General features: G+C 40.2%; 1 protein-coding gene across 1 annotated transcript in view; it reads right to left on the bottom strand.

Annotated features, from left to right (window-relative positions):
- ADAMTS2 (ADAM metallopeptidase with thrombospondin type 1 motif 2) overlaps positions 1-19061 on the bottom strand; it is a 338354-nt gene that overhangs the window by 48454 nt on the left and 270839 nt on the right. The window lies entirely within an intron of this gene.

Raw genomic sequence — 19061 nt, 5'->3', positions numbered from 1 at the left:
CGTATCCCGGAAATTTCGTAACCTGGGTATTTCGTATCCCGGGGTACCACTGTATTGATATGACACCCAAATATATTTCTCCATACCTTCAAATACATCCTCAGCTAAGGATAGTATGTCTCGTTTGAATGAATGCCTGAAGGAGGTAATGGACTAGATGAGGAAAAACAAATAGTAGTTGAATCCAGACAAGACAGAGGTGCTTACTATCAAGGCTCCTAACCTGGGTTTGAAGGTATGTAAACCAGATCTGGATGAGGTTATACTCCCCCTGAAAGATTATGTTTGTAGTTTGGTGGTGCTTCTGGATCCATTGCACCAAATGACAGCTCAGATGCAATGGCCAGGAGTGCTTACTATCAGCTTTAGCTCTTATGTTAATTGCACCCCTTTCTAGGCAGACCTAAAGATTGTAGTGTACATGCTGGCAACCTCCAGGCTGGACCTTTGAAATGCACTGAACACTGAGCTACCTCTGTACCAAGTTCAGAAGCTTCATTTAGTTCAAAACATGGCAGCCAGATTGAATACTGGGACATCCAGGAGCGATCACATTACACCAATATTAAAATCACTCCATTGACTGCCAATTAGTTTTCTGAGCAAGGTACCAAGTGTTGGTTATTACCTTTAAAGCCCTACATGATTTGGGTCCATGTTACCTATAGGATTGCCTTCTCTCATATAATCCTCCTTGTACACTCAGGTCCTTTGGTGGACATTTACTCCAGCCAGCCAGTATATAGAGAGAACCTGTAGCACCTTTGAAGCTAACTGAAAGAAAGAATTTGGCAGCATGAGCTTTCATAAACTTAAGTCTACTTCCTCAGATGCATTTAGTGGAAGAAGTAGACTGAATTCTATGAAAGTTCATGCTGCCAACCTCTTTCTTTTAGTTAGTTTCAAAGGTGCTACAAGATCTCTCTACACACTGATTCTACAGACTAACACAGCTACATATATCTTTGAAATCCAGTCAGCCAGGACTAGGTTGGCAACTGTCAGCCAGAGGACTTTTTCTTCAGCTGTCCCTAGACTGTGGGATGACCTGCCAGAAGAGATTTGACAACTGAATATACTATCTGAATTTAAAACTGCACTGAAAATCAGTCTTTTCCAGCAGACTTATCTAGATGATTTTAAATTATGAATTTTAAATCTGGATTGTACATCTAGGACTGTAAATTTCATTTTTGTTCTTTTAAATTTATGTGTTTTTTAAATGATGTCTTTTAACTGATGTTGTTTGTCAGTTTATTGTTATTGTTCACCACCTAGATCCATGGGGAAAAGAAGGTAAGAAATAATAATAACAAGGACATCATCTACAGGGACCTCCCAAGGACCCCCAGATGTTTCACCAATGCCTGTTGCTGTGCCTCCAGTGTCAAGATAATAATAGTTGGACACATCCCTGCCCATCCCCTCACTCTCTAACAGCACAGATATGACCATGGCATGGGTGTGTGTGTGCTGCTTACAAGATGTTTTTCGAGAGCATCAGGAGAAGAAGTAGCTAGGAAGACATAGCTACATGAGACACATTCATCTGCAAATGTAGGATCTCAGCATTTTTTCCTAATTTTTTTAATGTGGGAAAACACACTATTTCCACACTTCACAAGTATTTGTTGAACTTTCCCAACATACATTCCCTACATATTCCATCATTACATGGCAACTTTTCATTCCTGCATTTTGCCTGCACATCTCTCCCGAATACACATGTTCTTTGAATATTCCCCTCAGAACACACATATTATGCAACACACACACAATAGAAAACATTTCCATTCCCTTCTCCCACCTCCGGTATGTTTGCACCTTCACCATTTGGGTTTCCAACTTCAGATGTGATCAGGAGAAATCAGAGAAAGAGAGCTAACAAACACTTCCAAGTGTGTGGTTCAGTCATTAATAATGATCCCAGGAACCACAGTCCGTTAAAAACTGTGTTGCTGAGACACTGCTGGGATATTTGGCAGCTGTTGGAAGCAATAAGAGCTGCTACCAAAGATGACTGACACACTTCAGAGAGTTAATGAGTGGTTCCAATTGCTTCCAGGAGTCACCAAAAACTAAAAAGCACCTTAGACAGCTAAGAAAGCAAAGGCAAATTAGACAAAATACATGTTTTCCTGGAAAGTACCCATGGGGTTTACACTGCCACCTTTTCTAGAACATCTTTTTAAATCAATGAGTATGGGGAAGTGGATTGCATCCACCAGTTGCTTAAGGGTGGGGGCTTCCTGAAAAACCTCTCTAGGGTCTCATTCCCACCACCTTTTAAACTGGATTGCAAATTGATTTGAACAGTTTCAAACGATGTTGGTTCCCACTTGAACCGAATCGATGAAACGATTCCAAGAGGGGGGCCATGCGCTAGACCCATTTAACCTGCGTCTTTCTGACGCTGATGTTTTCCACATCTTTTTTGATAAATCAGTTCCGTGCAAGTGTGAACCAGATGAGGATAGGAATCGATTTAAATTTACCCTTCAGCCGGCTGGAGTGGGTCCATTTTGAATCGATTCATGCATGAATGTGAACCACAAGTGGATTATTTTAGAGGGAAAAATGTGATTGGGGCAAATGTAGTGGGAACTACGCTCCGCTGTTGAATCAATCCATCGCACACCGATTTATCTGTAAGTGGGAATGAGGCCGAGAAGTTGGAGGAGTATTTTCCTAAACAACATGAGCCTTTTGTATAGAGTTACAATGTTAATGAGGCACCACATGAAATCATTGGGTGGTATTTTGCACAAGTAGAGGTCTTCGGATGTAAGAATGTCGCTGATTCGTCCTTCCCACTGTATCCCTGTACAACACTTGTCACTAACATTGTTAGGACAGTATTTCATATGTCCTTCCAGGAGATGAAGAGCTGGGAAATGCCAGGGGTTGGGGAGATGCATTGCATGACCCAACTTCCACATGTACAACCCTCAAATCAGTGGTGGTTGATGCTCATGAGGGCTGGTGAGGCAAAAGATGGGGCCATGAGAAGGAAAGCCTAAGGGACACTAGAGGCAGAGCCACTTGGTTTGCTGCCCAACCTCTTCCTTTACAAGGTACTAAATACATCCCATATAACCGTCTGGCTGGGAAGGGTGCTGAGGGTCAGGTGGGATGTGCCTGATATGAGCATGATTTGTAGACCTTTTATCATTTTGTATGTGGAGAGGTCTTGTAGCACCTTTGAGACTAACTGAAAGGAGGAAATTGGCAGCACGAGCTTTCATAATCTTCAGTCTACTTCCTCAGATGCTTTTGGAGGAAGTAGACTGAATTCTATGAAAGCTCATGCTGCTAATTACTTTCTTTCAGTTAGTCTCAAAGGTGCTACAAGATCTCTCCACATACTGATTTAACAGACTATCACAGCTATATCTTTCAATGTTACCATTTTGGTCACTCTCCTCTGGACATGTTCCAGCTTGTCAATATCATTCTTAATTTGTGGTGCACAGAACTGGACACCTATTCCAGGTGAGGTTTGACCAAAGCAGACTAGAGTGGTACTATTACTTCCTTTGATGTAGGCACTGTACTCCTATTGATGCAGCCTAGAATCACATTGATTTTTTTAAAGCTGCTGCATTACACTGTTGACTCATGTTTAGCCTGTGGTCTACTAAGAGTCCTAGATCATTTTCATACATACAACAGTCAAGCCAGGTGTCACCCATCCTATATCTGTGCATTTAACTTTTTCTGCCTAAGTGTAGTACTTTGTATTTCACCGTGTTGAAATTCATTTTCATGTTATAATGAATCCTATGCATTTCTCCCTTTCACCTCCTTCCTCAGATTTTGGAGCAGATTTTGACTGAATGTGGGCACAAATGGTAAACTGTTCATGAAAGAAGCCAGTGTGTCAGTGAGAGGGCCCAGCTGTGTACAACCCAATGAGTTAATTGGGACTTACTCCTAGGTAAGTAAGTATGCCCCTTTCTGACTTGGCAACTTCCATCTCTTCTGGCTTACAGCTTTTATCAACTATGATCCACTGGCCATGCTGGCTGATGGAATCTGTAGTACAAGATTGGTGCCACTTTATATAATTAATGCAGTTTGACACCACTTTAACTGTCATGGTTTCAGTTTGTTGTGGCACCAGAGCTCTCTGATGGAGAAAGTTAAATATCACACAAAGCTACAAATCCCAGAATTCCACAGCTTTAAGCCATGGCAGTTAATATGGTGTCAAACTGCATTAATTCTGCAGTGTGGCATCAGCCCAAGGCATGTGGAGAGTGCCAGATTCATTAAGAAAAGTTGACTGTTAACATATTCATTTATATAAAGATATACTGATATGATGAGGAGCTAGAAAATATTTCAACTGTGTTACTACTTTTATATAAGGCTACATTTCCAGCTCACATATATTCGTTTCTTTCAGTATATGAGGATCCAAGCATATGTGCATGCACACAGATGGCCAAGCAACAAGTGCAACCATTCACTTGCTTCTCCTAATAATCAGCTTCACAATAAGTTTTATACAGCTTAACCAGATTTTGCATCTAGGCTTTTGGCAGGCACTATATGCAAAACATATGGCTGAACTCCCACTGCCAGCAGAAACAAAGAATTCAAAACATGAAATTCACAATTAGAACAAAAAAAAAAACAAAAAAAAAAAAAAAAACCCATACCAGATATCAAATCACACTTCTCTTTCTTTCATGGTATGTAGCTAGCATCTCTTATACAATGATTCCCCCTTCCATGAGTGAACAACCTCAGTTTGAAAGCATACAAGGCTCCTAGGTGCAATCTGGCTATAGTGAAAGAGCTAGGACAAGAGAGAAGCTATGACTCTCCTGGACCTCCAGCAAGTACACTGAAGGTCCAGGATGGAACCGCTGGTCCTTCTACTTAGCTGTGTGACTTCAGCTACATGTTGCCCAGAAATCCCTTTCCAGTTCCAGAAATCCAATAACTGGCCATGAGACTGCAACCCAGCAACTACAGGCTGAGGGAGGGTTGACAGGTTACATAATTTCATTATGTAATGAACAACAGCACTGAATCTGTTTCAATCATATCATAGTGATATATATTGGGAGTGAGCTTCAGACATGCTCGATTGCTCCTGCAACTTAGTCTCACCTTTTCTCAAAATACCCAAACTCATAAATACTGACTTTTTTGCATTTAGTCTCTATAAAAGGATATGTTTTCAATAAGGAAAACCTGCCAGTCTTGTAAGGGACTAGACTTCCAGCCCTCAAGTAAGGCACGTCCTTTATGAAAATGGTCACTGGCAATCCTATGCTGAGGTTTCACAGCTGGCAGCACTGGAAGCTCTGCAAAAGCACATTGGCAGATATGACCACTCTGCTGGCACTTAAACAGTATCTTGGCCTTAGTGAAATTCATCACCAGCCTGCACAACATCATTTCCAGTAATGAGATGGCATCCCTGTGTTAACTTGCAACACTTAACTTTTTCCCTGGGGTGGGAGGAAACAGAAAATAAAGTATTCAGTTTACTCTCCACTGCCAGAACATCTTTGAAAACTGCAGTTTTTGAAGACAAGAATCATAGAGTTGGAAGAGACCACAAGGACCATCCAGCTCAACCTCCTGCCATGCAGGAACTCTCAGTCAAAGCATACCCGACAGCATCCTCACAGCAGGGAGAAAGACCCCTTCCAAGACTCACTATTTTTTGTCTTTCCACCTAAATGGCCAGGTCAGGGGATGGTAAGGTCAGGCAAAGATCACCTGTCTATGTTCTGATAGCTAGTGCATGACAATGCAGGCATCTTCCAGGAATCCCACAGGATTGTTGTGCTCAGCTATCAGAATACAGCAAGATAATTCTTGGCTGCAGTCTGCCTTCCCCTGATCACTACTTAGCTATATTAGGGCATAAGGATATGGTGAGTCTTGTACTGAGCTAATTTGCCTCAATACAGGATTATAGGGTCATGTTTTTTCTTCAGGGAAAAACAGTTCTCCTCATTGGGATTTCCCAACTCTCAAAAATCCCCCTTTCTCCCCCCACCCCAATTCTTTGGGCATTCTTTCTGTTCCTACTTTGTGTGTAAGTCCCATGATTAGACAGATGTGAATACTGAAAAGAAGCTCCTGGCACCTTAAAGATTCACGGGTTTTACTTGTAATAAGCTATTATGAGTGGCAAGTGGGCTGTGGTCCATGGAGGTTTCAGCAAAACAAAATATATTAGTCTTTAGAATCCCACAAAATTCTTTGGTGGTTTTTGTTTTGTTGGTGCAACAGAGGAACAAGGCTAACCCTTTCTCTGGTAAATACATGTAATATGCTCTCTCAACATATTGATGAGCAGCAGGTTAGATTGCCATTTGCTGTTCATATGTGGGTAGAAACAAACAAGCAAATTGCAAGTATTTATTAGTTCCACTGAATCTGCCATAGGCATTGCTTAAATGAATAACCTAGTATATAGTGTCATGTAAGAAAAAACATATCATCTATTATATACATGGCCAATCTTTCTTCTGTAAGGGCCACATTCCCTCAGGGATACTTTGTGGGATGCTGTAGGTTGGTGGAAAGTGAATCTAGAACCAAGTTAAACTAGACTAAAGTGTACACTGCTCCAATTTTTTGCTGTGCAAAGAGACAGTGTGGTGGTTTGAAGGTTGGACTAGGACTCTGAGAGACCAGGTTGCAAACCCACACTCAGACATTGACATCGATCCACTCAGCTATGGGTGAATTTGGCAAATCACATTCTCTCAGCCTCAGAGACAGGCAAGCCTCCTCTGAATAAATCTTGCCAAGAAGGGAAGGTCAGCGTATATTGGAGTCAACTTGAAGGCACATAACAATAGAGATAGAAAGAATAATTTTAAAAACTCAAGAGATAATAGAAAAACATGGGGGAGTTAAGTACTGAAAATCCTGATGAGACAAAACAAACACAAAGAGTGGTCCCACTTTTTATACAAAATGTTGTAGTTTATTCAGATAAAAGAACTGTTAGCGTATTGTAGACTAGCTTTTTAAAAGATATTCCCTAAATGACTTTTTAACAATTTTCATTTTTGTTGTTGGAATGAGATAAATTTATAGCAAGAAGATGCTGCTATTGTATAGACTTTTGTTGGTCATAGCAGTTTATCTTAAAGAAACCCTAACTGATTTTGTGGGACGCTGTGTAAGAGCTGGTACAGGTCTTGTTATATGAATGGAGTCAACCAGAACAGAGTGGTTCCCCCCCCAACTTCAGTAGCTTTAGAGTGAACGAAGAGTGAAATCGTGTCTTCCTGTGAAGGTTCTTTACCATTTGAATTACTTTAACAGGGCATCTTAATAGGACCCTGATTTTCAAGAAAGTTATATAACCAGGAAGGCAACACCCATTATGGATGTAGCATATGAAACATTTACAGTTCACTGTAATCTGCATTCCATAGATCTGCACTTATGGATTGACGAGCTCCGTTTATTGAAGATTTCTCCACTCCAGTTTTGCAGATTCCTTACCGTCTGCATTACATCCCACCTTATTCAGTAGGATCCCTCCATGCATTGTGTAACATTTGCAGAGAGCTGGAGGGTCTGCTGTTAAGTGATGGTGAAAGACTTCTTTCATCTACAACCATGGCATGTACCAAAATTTGGGGCCCTTTCTTACTGCTCACTTTAGCTGCCATGGTTACATCTTATGGAATCCTAGGATTTCTAGGTTAGGGATTTAGATTTCTCAGCCAGAGAGTTCTTATCTCTTCCCAAACCCATCAGAGAAAATGTTATGGCTGCACAATGGCAGCCCCCTCCAAAACTGGAGAAGAAGGAAGATTTTGAATGAATGAATGGAAAATTAAGGCATGACAAAATAGTCCAATGACCTCTGGTGACCATGTAAACTAGAGCTCACTTCTCCTGACCACTAACAACAGAATAATAAGCTTCCTATTGCAGCAGTTCCAGATAATATGTAGCCTGAGCCCAGTGAGTTGCAGTTTATTGGTTTTGAATGGGCAAAATGCATTCCCTCAGATTATTTCATAAACATATACATTCTCTCTGCCCATAGAATGTCATAAGACTTGAATCTAAGTTGCAAAGGAACAGTGATAGGCATTCAACCGACTATGGCCAGTTACAGTCTGTCCTATGTAACCAGACTGTATATGGTTCTTCAGGTTTAATAGTTTGTCTCTTTTAATTGTGTGGTAAAACCCTGCCTACAAGGGATGTTACATTTCTCTGTCCCTTCAAGACATAGCATGTGTTAGCAGGTCTGGTCTACCCCACAACATCTGTTAATCTGCTAAAGGATGACTGCTTATGAAGGCTATAGCAGCAGAAAAAGGCTGTGTGGAAGCCAGTGAAAATTCTCTCAGAGAGTCCAAGATCCTCTGTCTCTGTGGTGACTAACACAGCACATATTTATCCATCTGTCTCCTGTCTGGGAGAAGCTGAGGTCAGCTTTCTCAGTGGGAAATCATCTGGACTGTGCTGATTGCCTTTGGAGAATTTTTTCCCCTTGGTTAATTTCCTTTATGGTATCTTTCTATTTAATTCTCCAGCTTTTGGGGGGGGGGGACTTAAAAGAGACAAGTGGGAGCCCACAAAGAAAAACAGTGCAGAAGAGACAAGCATAAAAGCCGTTTTATTCCTTTGCCTCTGGCCATTGCTATTTCCTTCTGCAGTGAATCAGTTGTTGGAGAGAGGATGACAGATTGGGCCAGGAAGACATTTTCTCTGAATCAAATGTATATCTTTCTACTCCCCGCCTGGTGCGATGAAGGGTAGCATTTGTTTCTTCTTCCCTCAATAGAATCATTTGTGGGGGACCATGCTCAGAGATGAAGCACCCAAGGCTGCACTGTGTCTACATCTACCTTTTTCTTCATTCCTTGTGATTATTTGGGGCCCTTTCACCTCTGTACTGATAGGGTATGGAGGATGTGGGTTGGGAACAGATTGAGGAAAGACCCTGGAGAGGGGCAATTACCTTGTTTGAGAGAGCTATCTATCTATCTATCTATCTATCTATCTATCTATCTATCTATCTATCTATCTATCTATCTATCTTCCTCTTGGATTCATCATGCTCAGTTGAACATTGGGGAATTATTTAGTAACCAGATGTGATCTGCACAACTATTTCTGGATAAAAGTGGATCCACATAAAATTAGTTGCATTATGGCACAAACAAACAAATACTGTACTTTTTTTCTTTTTTAGTAAATTTTATTTACAATCAAAGCACTCTTGACAGATGGCCATCCAGCCTCTGTTTAAAAACCTTCTAAGAGGGAGACTCCACCAGTCTCTGAGGCAGCGTATTCCACTGATGGTTCTTACTCTTAGCTTCCATGCAGGCCAGGGGGTAATAAAATATACTTGCACCTTTTTCAGGCATTATGTTGCCCTGTAGGCCAAGAACTTGTGCTGGTAGTTTTACTACTATCTACTACTGAGATATTATCCAGTGATATGAAGGAAGTGTGCATCTGCAGCCTTTGCTTTTGGTGATCTCTCCTAATTTTTTTCTGAATTAGCCTGATTCAGTACAGGATAAGCCCATATTTGTTCTATATTCCTAATACTTAATGGCTGGAAACTGTAAATTTACACTAGCACAACTGCTAAGAATGCTAAGGAATGTACATTTCATTACGTTGTGTAAGGAAGTATCCACTACTTCCCTACACAAGAGGTAGTCGGGGCAGCACTGGGAAATCTACCAAGCTGACTACCTCCATTCTCCTTCCTAAGCAGCCTGGACTCTGTATAACTATGCTGGTGGACCTGGCTTCCTGTCTCTTTGCATGAATAAACGTAAGTTACCAGGAAATTATAATTGATGCAAATGCATCGTATTACCATGCTTTAAAAAGTACTCTGACCCTGGGGAGGGACCCAATGCAACCTTTAAACACTTTAGTGTTTTTCAATTGCTTATAAAAATAAATATAAGTCTACTGCTGAATTGTACTTTTGCAGGAATTTTCTTGCATTTTAGACTATGAATTAAAATTAAAGCCCACAATTGTCCCCCACACTTAAAACATTTTGATTTTCTTTAAAATTTAACACTTCTGGGAGAAAATGTTTAAAACCCTATTGGTGACATACACGTGTGTGTACAGGGGTCACCAAAGACCATCAGAAAACACATATTTTTAATTACAGTTGGCCCTCCTTATACACGGATTTTTTATACATAGATTCAAGCATCCACGGCTTGAAAATTTTCAAAAAAAGTATAAATTTCAAGTATCAAACCTTGATTTTTCTATTTTATATAAGAGACACCATTTTGCTATGCCATTGTATTTAATGGCCCGGTATGATCTCCAAGGAATAGCGGTATAAAAATAAAATTAATAATAATTAATAATAATAATGGGACTTGAGCATACACGGATTTTGTTATTCACAGAGGTTCCTGGAACCAAACCCCAGCGGATCATAGAATCATAGAGTTGGAAGAGACTGCCAGGGCCATCCAGTCCAACCCTCTGCCATGCAGGAAATCTAAATCAAAGCATCCTTGACAGATGGCCATCCAGCTTCTGTTTAAAAACCTCTAAGGAAGGAGACTCCACTACACTCTGAGAGAGCATGTTCCACTGCCGAACAGCCCTTACTGGCAGGAAGTTCCTCCTAATGTTGAGGTGGAATCTCTTTTCCTGTAGCTCGCATCCTTTGCTTCAAGTCCTAGTCTCTTTTGTTCACTGGAGGTCCTTGGAGTGATCTTTTTCTCCCTCCGCCCCGTCTTTGTGGTTGGGAAGAGTTCAGAAAACACTTCTGTGAGCTAAGGCTAGCTAAATAAAACCAGCACCATAACAACTTCTGGCACTTAATTTCCTCAGCACTTGCAAAGCCAGGATATTTCCCAAACACACCAACCATGTTTAGATTGGCTTGTGCTTTAATAATGGGCATTGGGAATAGTGGTATGAAATCATGATAACTGCATGTCTTTAAAATTGGGGGTGGGGTGAGGAAGGGACTAGATCTTTCCAAACCAACATCTTTTATTGATTATAATTCTGTTCTCTGTTTCCCTGACACTATTCCAATTTTTTAAAAAATATTTGGACAAAGAGCTGAGAGCTATTTGCTTCCTTCAAGAACTTAACTGAGGAAAAAGAAACCTACTTCTTTCATTCTTTTTTCTTTCTTTCTTTTTTTAAGCTTAAGAAAAGCTCAGCCTGTATGACCTTATTTACATTGGTGTTGCACCATGGCTGATTTAGTAACTGAAAGAATGCAAAACCAAGAGTTACTATGATCATGCAAACATTCTCTAAGTATGGTTGCTGTTTATTGTACTTGTACTCTTGCCAGAGCAGCTGACTTATAGTTCGTATGGTACACAGTCGTGAATCAAGGACCATTCCTGACTCTTGTCTGGCTTCTGCAGTAAAAGATTTATCATCATTTCCTATCTGATGACTGTTTGTGATTGACTCCAGTGGTCCTGCCAGATAAGGAATCTGGGTCTTGTAGTCTAAAGAAGTAATTTGTTAAGTTTTTTTCCAAGAAAAGTATGAATAGAAATTAAAAATGATTAGCACAATTCATTTAATATCATATTTCTTTTGTGTGCCTTGAAGTAATTTCTGACTTATGGAGATCCTAAGGTGACCCTATCATGGGGTTTTCTGGGGCTGAAAGAGTGTGACTTGCTCAAGGCAAGGTCACCCAGTGGATTTCTACTGCTGAGCAGAAAATTGAACCCTGGTCTCCAGGGTTGTATTCCAACATTCAAACCACTGCACCATGCTGCTCTCTATCATAATATCATATTAGCCTTCTGAAAATGTTTGAAGGAGCCTTTAGAAGACTTTAAATAATATATATGCCAATACTCAAATCAAATTTGGTGTCTGAGGTAGTCTCTTTGGCTGCACTCTTCCTGTATGCAGGCTGTACCATTAAAGACTCCACAAAGAAAGGTACAGATCAGAAGACAAGAGCTCTAGTTTACTTCTCATTCTGGCATGCTAGTTTTCTGTGCGCAGGGAACTGTTTCCCTATAGATGCAACCAGATTATGTTAAGCTCCCACCTCCAGACTGAAATAGTATAGGCTAGAAACAGGCTTCCCAATTCAGTGAGAATTAAGCCTTTGCAAATACATTAGCTGGGATCTGTTATAGACAAACATATGTATAAACTCACTTGCATTTGCCATAGGTCTTTAAAAAATCCTTGCTTGTTTCAGTAGTAACTGAGAACATTTTACCAGCAGAGTTACATAACTTGTGCAATGGAAATACTGAATAAAACCATTAACATTAATGCATATTTATAGTGGGCGTACAAACGTTTTCCACTTTATGGAAATGCACTAGCCTTTCCTACTCCTGTTTCCCTTTAAAAGTCTTCAGGGAACAGATAGGGGCAATAGAAAAGCATATATTTCTTTACATTACAAGATGACATAAAATTCTAATTTTTCCTGTTACATGAGCCAAAGGTTTTTCATCAAACAATACAATCCAGCACACACAAGGAATCCCTCATCACTTTAAAGAAGCCAGAAAGTGTTTCTGCCAAAGTGCCATATTAGGCATAACAGCAATAAAATATTGTTACATGTTGTTTTATTATATTTGGAGTTGTCAACTGCAATAATAAACATTTTAAAAAGTGGTACCGTTAGGATTTACTAGTTGTTGTTGCTGTTGTTGCATCATTTCTTACTGATGGTGACTCTAAAGCAAACATCTTTCACTTTAAGCCCTTAAAGACCAGATTGACGGCGACCTCCCAGAGGACATTTTCTGCAGCTGCTCCCAACTTATGGAATGGCCTGCCGGCCGAGATCCATCAAATTACCAATCTAGAGAGCTTCAAAAAAGCCATTAAGATGAATCTCTTCCGACAGGCCTTCCCAGAATAAAATACTCGGCCACAAAAAAGACTTCCCCATTCATCAAACTCTGCTCATGGTTATTGTTTGGATTTTAAAAAGTTAGTTTTAGTTTTATACTGTTTAATCTTGTTTTAAGGGGGGGTACTATGTATATATGGAAATATTTTAGTCTGTTGTATGCTGTTTTGATTGCTTGGCAAAAAGCAGGATAAAAATAAAAATATTATTTTATTATTATAAGCCCAGCAATTTGCCTTTGCCTTCCTCTGATGCTGAGAAAGTGTGACTTGCTCAAGGTCATCTATTAGGTTTCCATGGCTGAGCAAGGTTTTGAAATCTGGTCTTCCATAGTTCAATGCTCAAACCACTACATCATGCTAGTTCTCTAGAATTTACTAACATGTACAAAATATACATATACCAAAAGGGCTTTTAAAATAGACTAAAAACTGTACAGACATATGTACTGTATGTATAGGATGTAAGGCAGAAGTGGACAATGCACACAACGACACTTATGAGCCTATCACACAAGGAAAAAAAAGTTCAGCCTGATAGTAGCACCTTTCTATGTACCTTCCACATGACACTGTAGTTCTCTTCCCATGAGATAGTTTTAAAAGCGAGTCTTTTTTTCTACCTGGGAAAAATCTGTTCAACAAAAGGCTCACTCTTACAACTGTCTCACACAGGGAGAGAACTGAAGAACTGCAGTGCCATGTGCTAAGACACGTGGAAAGGCATTACTATCAAGCTGAACTTCTGCTTTATTTCCTCATGAGATAAGAAAAATCCTTAAAAAGACATGGAAGTCACTTCCTATTTTGAAAGAAGCCCCTCCAAGATCTAAAACAGGCCCAAAGACCCTGAAATTGACTACAAATGGTGAAAATTATATCCCCGGAGACACCTGGAAGTCCAATTGGCCAATTTTAGGTGAAAAAATATGGCAGGTGCAGCCTTATGGTTCTGAAAGACTGATGTGGCCTACCACCCCTGAAGCAGCATACTACTGGTATAAGGAATGACCCACGGAGAAAGAATGAAGGAAATAGGTATTTTCTGCGACAGGCTGAACAAAAATCCTTAAATAGAAAGCATTGTGAAGAATTTAAAGTTAAAATTGACCTTAGTTCTTTAGCTACACAATACTGGACAACTGGAATTTTTGTTTTTAACTAGCAGAAGAGAAGTAGAGAAGCAACAGAAAAGCAACACAGAGAAGGAGTACCTCACTGGAAAGGGGAGAGGGGAGAAAGATAATAAGATTTGATCTATCTTATCCTGATAGCAACTACTTAAAAAGTTCTATTGAAGAATGCTCATGAGATGGGCATTTCTGGACTAGACCTCTTTAAACTACCCAGCCAACTTTTTAAAATTATAGTCCCAAGAAGTCATGTTTTCAAGCTGTGGAATGTTCCATGAGAGATAACCATCAGCTACTTTTAAGTGGTTGCCACCAAGTAAGTTGAATCAAGCGCCTTCTGTCTCATAGAACACAGTCTTCTTTGAGCTAACTATGGGCCTTTTCATACTAGACAATTATAACACTATGATGACACTTTAACTACCATGACTCCATTCTGTGGAATCCTGGAATCTGCAAGTTAGGGAGGAATGTAGACTTCTCAGCCAGAGACCTGTAGATCCTCACCAAACTAAAACTGCAAGATTCCAAGGGATGTTGCCATAGAATCGTAGTGGAATAACGGTGTAGGGTGAAATTGCTTTATATGTGATGGTACATTTTTATTCCTGAGCAAGTTTCAAAATAAATACAGATGGCCATTCACTAATTAATAATTTACCACTGTCTGCATGAAGCCACTTAGTGAGCCAGCTGATGGAATCCCATCAGAGATAGATTAGCAAGTTGATGGCTGAAGATATTTTGAGTAACACTTTGGGTAGCTCCTGTAAAGTCCCCATCTACTGCATCCCACCTCAGCAGCACGCCACAGGAAAAGTAATGTTCAGCCAGGTCAGGCCAGGCCAAATCAAAAATGGTTGTTGGTAAATGAAACCCAGAGTGGATTTAGCACCCTGTTCACATGGAAGCCACCAACCATCACTGGTCACTGGTTTGCCATTCTTGGTCAATAGTTTTATGTACAGAATTACAGAGACATAGGCCTGTTACAGACTGCCACAATAAAGCTGCTTCGGGTCTCTTTGGAGGTATGCTGTTTAAATGATGCATGCACCTTAAGAATCCGGAAGCGGCACCAAAGCTGCCCTCCAGTGCTTAGGAATGGAGTGTGGCTTTGGCGCAACCTCCGGACTCTTAGGACCCATGCATCATTTAAATAGCATACTTCCAAAGAGACCCGAAGCAGCTTTATTTTGGCAGTCTGTAACAGGCCATAATGATCTTTCAAAGTCAGCATGGAGTAGTGGTTTGAGTGTTAGGCTAGGACATTAGGAGACTAGAGGCTAGGACATTAGGAGACCAGAGTTTGAATTCTTTCTCAGCCATGGAAATCTTCTGGCTAATTTTGGGCAAATCACACTCTCTCAGCCTCAGAAAAAAGGAATGGCACCCCCCCCCCCCCCCTTTGACAAATCTTACCAAGAAAATCCCATGACAGGTTTGCCTTAGGGTTCCCATAAGGTCGAAAAACTTTGAATGCATATAACAAATAATTACTTTTATTGTAGACTTTGCTTTATTGATCCATGCATTTTTCAAGTCTGTCCAACTAAATTGCAAGGTTCCATAACACATTACTAAGGCTTCTACTAGGTGCCACCAATGCTTTGGGAATGAATCATCCATTTCATATGGCATGCAGTCATCCAGCAAGGGGACACAAATATAAAGTGCAGGATGCAGCATGAGAATGACCCAAGCAGCACTCTTAATGTTATGAAAGACATCCAAAGAAATCCAATTCCATGGACAGATTGCCTTTGCTGGTTGGTATGGCCATGTTTAGTAAAGTGAGCATTATATATAAACAGTAACTAGTTATGTCACAGGCATATATTTGCAGGTTTCAGATTGTGACTATCACAGACATTTAGTGTTTGCCTCAAATAAGAAGTAGCATTAAACCTGCTTCAACCACCATTTTCTCTCACTGGAATTTTAGTCTGTTTCTAGTCCTCACCTTGTCACCAATCCTACAAAACCCTCACCTTCCTTCTGTTATATCCCACCTCAGCCTCAAACCACAGGGAAAGAAATGGTCAGCAGGGCTGGGCTGAAAATTGTTGTTGGGAAACGTATATTCCCAAGATCTCCCAGCACACTGTAACAGCATGCTCAACACCAGACTGGGGAGCATCTTCATCTATTTGCTACCAACCCGGAATTCTGTAGTGGATGAGTGAAGGGGAAAGGAATTTTGGAGGGATTGTAGGATGGAAGATCTTGGCAGTGACACAATCAACAAATGGCTGGTATCTTGGTCAGTAATTATGACGTTGGAATCCTGTCTTAAGCTGTGGCAATTCACTTTTACAGTCATTCTAATTTCAACAACCAAAAGGCTTCCTAAAATCTGTGTTTTCAGCCCCCCTCCAACATGGCCATACATAGGGAGGTCTGCTCTGCTGAAAAGATAGGTTTGAAGGATAGGTCTGGGAGTTAACATCAGGAGCTCCAAATGATGGATCTTTGGCAAAGGATTGGATGACGCAAGAGGGACAAATTTGGGTTGGCTTTAAAAATAAGCACAGGTACTTTCTGGCTTTTGGGGAGCGGTTTGTTTTATTTCCAATCCAATGTGAGCCAGGTGGGAGGAAGTTGTATATACATTGCCAACCCACTGCTGTTCTGCCCATAGGTTGTATTGTTATGTTTCTTACTATTCATCAGATGAAAGACAAGATGATAATGCAAACACAATTTTCCCTTTGAGGGGATGTGCAGGGGCCTAATGAAGCTGCCTTCACCCTCCCTTTTTTCTTCCCTTCACCTGCTTAGCAGCAGTCTAATAACATCATAAAATATGTATACATTCAGGCTTGTAAGGAATAATACAAATGAGAAACAGAAAAGCCCTGCAAGGTCAGATCTGCAATCTTCTTACACAAGCAATTCAAATTAATTTTTGTATATTTTATTCTGTAATATTTGGCCTGTGCATAATCCTTTCCAAGACTATTGAAAAGGACTATAATTCAGTTATTTTAACATGCATATTTTGTGCTGTACACTAACAATAAATACATTTCCCAGGAGAGAGGATTTGTAACACTGTATTATGTTTTGTTTTGCTTTATTTGTTTTTATTACACTCATCACTTCTACTTATTCCTTCTTGTCAAAGGTCATGGTAAACTGCACGGCTTTTCATTAGAACAAATGCATAACTACTAATTGTTATGTACAATAAAGTACAAATGAAAAGGTTTGGAATTTACAGGCACTGTCCTTTCCTTGTTAATTCCTTTAATTAAAGAGATGCTTTATAGCTTCATTTTACAAAGAAGGTAGTAATGACATTAATTAATAGGAGTTTGGATGGAAAACAAAGCAAAGATACACAGAATGAGCCATTATAAACAGAAACAGACTTCCCTGGAAGGCAGATTCACACCTAACAACAGCACCTAGAGCACATTCCCATGAGCTCTTTTGTGGCACTGATACACAATGGTTTGGGCAAGTAATCCCAGCCTAGTGCCCTTTGGGACAGTACCCTTCCTTGTTGTACCTATTTTACAGAGTTATTCTCCCACAACTCTTTGTAGCACTTTATAAAATTATGAACAGACATATCAGCTTTGCCATGGTTAAAAACTGCTTAGGCCTTGCCCACCCAGTGTTCCTTCTCTGTTCTTCTCTTCTCTTCTCTTCTCTCCATTACCATTCTTTTTCTTTCTTAATCTTTTCTATCTCTACATCTTTGGATCCTCACTCATCCTCCCCTTCTTCTCCTCTCTCATACCAGCCTCTAGGCATCCCCTCTCTCTTAACAATTTGAAGAGTTCTAGACTCCACATAAGGCTACAAATCATGGAATTACTTAGAGAAGAAATGAATCTTTCAAGTCTGCTGCCAGCCTTGTCTCCTTGTTTGTATGGGCCAAAAGTCATGTTCTCTCCACTGCCATTTTGCACCCAGTTCTGGCGTGAGCAGTGCACAGGATGTTTAGCACATTCTGCATCAGAACCAAGTTATAACAGCCTTGCAATGGTTTAAAAAAACCTACCTGTTGCTTTAATTCTCCCAGAAAGATCCAGAGCCCTCCATTCCTGTACTATGAGCCACTCAGCACATCCACCACCAATATCATTAATTTTGTTATTGTATTTATACAATATCAAACCTTGTATTTATCACTGGGTTTCTCATTCTGGCCTCAGATGTGAGAAACCTGTGGAGATGGTAAATGCACCAAGCCACTGCCCAGGAGGACATGTGTGCAGACACCCACCATGGTATGGGAATAGAGTTCAATGTAGCAGGGAAAGTTTGAGGCAGCTCTGAAGTCAGGATCCTCCAGGATGTCCCTAAAGTATCTTGGCCAGTGCAGACAAGGCCTTAGATAGATTGGGAACATCTATTCTTAGAAGATAATACTGTAGCCATAACCATAGATAATTAATTAAAATTAATTGATCTGTTTTAAAAAAAAACACAAAATAATCCCAAGATGCACATCCCTAGGGTACCCTGAATTTCCATGCCAACTTTCAGATGTTGCTTTCATGATCTTGGAGTTATGGCAGACTCCATAGTTTCTAAGTGTCCCAATTTGGCAGGGACAGTCCCAATTAATTCTCTGTCATCCCACTTTTACAGCTAAATTTCCATCTCATCTCTGCCTCCCACTTTCCCCCTTTATCATCGTCTTACTTCAATTGCTGCAAACTGAGTTCAAAGGGAAAAAGTAGTTTCACTCAATTAACTCAGCAGTGTGGAGAAGGGGGCAACATCTTGCCCTTCCTAATTGGCTCAGGCAGGAGCAAACAGTTGCAGCATCTCCTAGCATGTCTGTTCTTCCTTATTAATAAATTTTGCCAACTTAACCACACTCTGATGTTGCTTGGCCATATGTGTCCCAGATTTCATTTGTGAACTGTGGAAGGGCATGAGACTCTCTTTCTTTGTATCTCTTTTATGATTATAGTAGAAACATTCACTGGACCTATACCAATCTCCTAATCTTCTTCTCTACTTTACATTTTAAAATTAGCTTCAGGTTTTTGGTACATAAATATTTTAATGTTCTGTTGTTTTTATGGATATAATACGTAGGCCCGA

The sequence above is a fragment of the Sceloporus undulatus genome, chromosome 2, assembly GCF_019175285.1.
Source record: "Sceloporus undulatus isolate JIND9_A2432 ecotype Alabama chromosome 2, SceUnd_v1.1, whole genome shotgun sequence".
NCBI classification, from domain to species: Eukaryota; Metazoa; Chordata; class Lepidosauria; order Squamata; family Phrynosomatidae; genus Sceloporus; species Sceloporus undulatus.
Note: the sequence above shows the minus strand (reverse complement) of the source record. Positions and strands in the feature narration are given on the sequence as shown.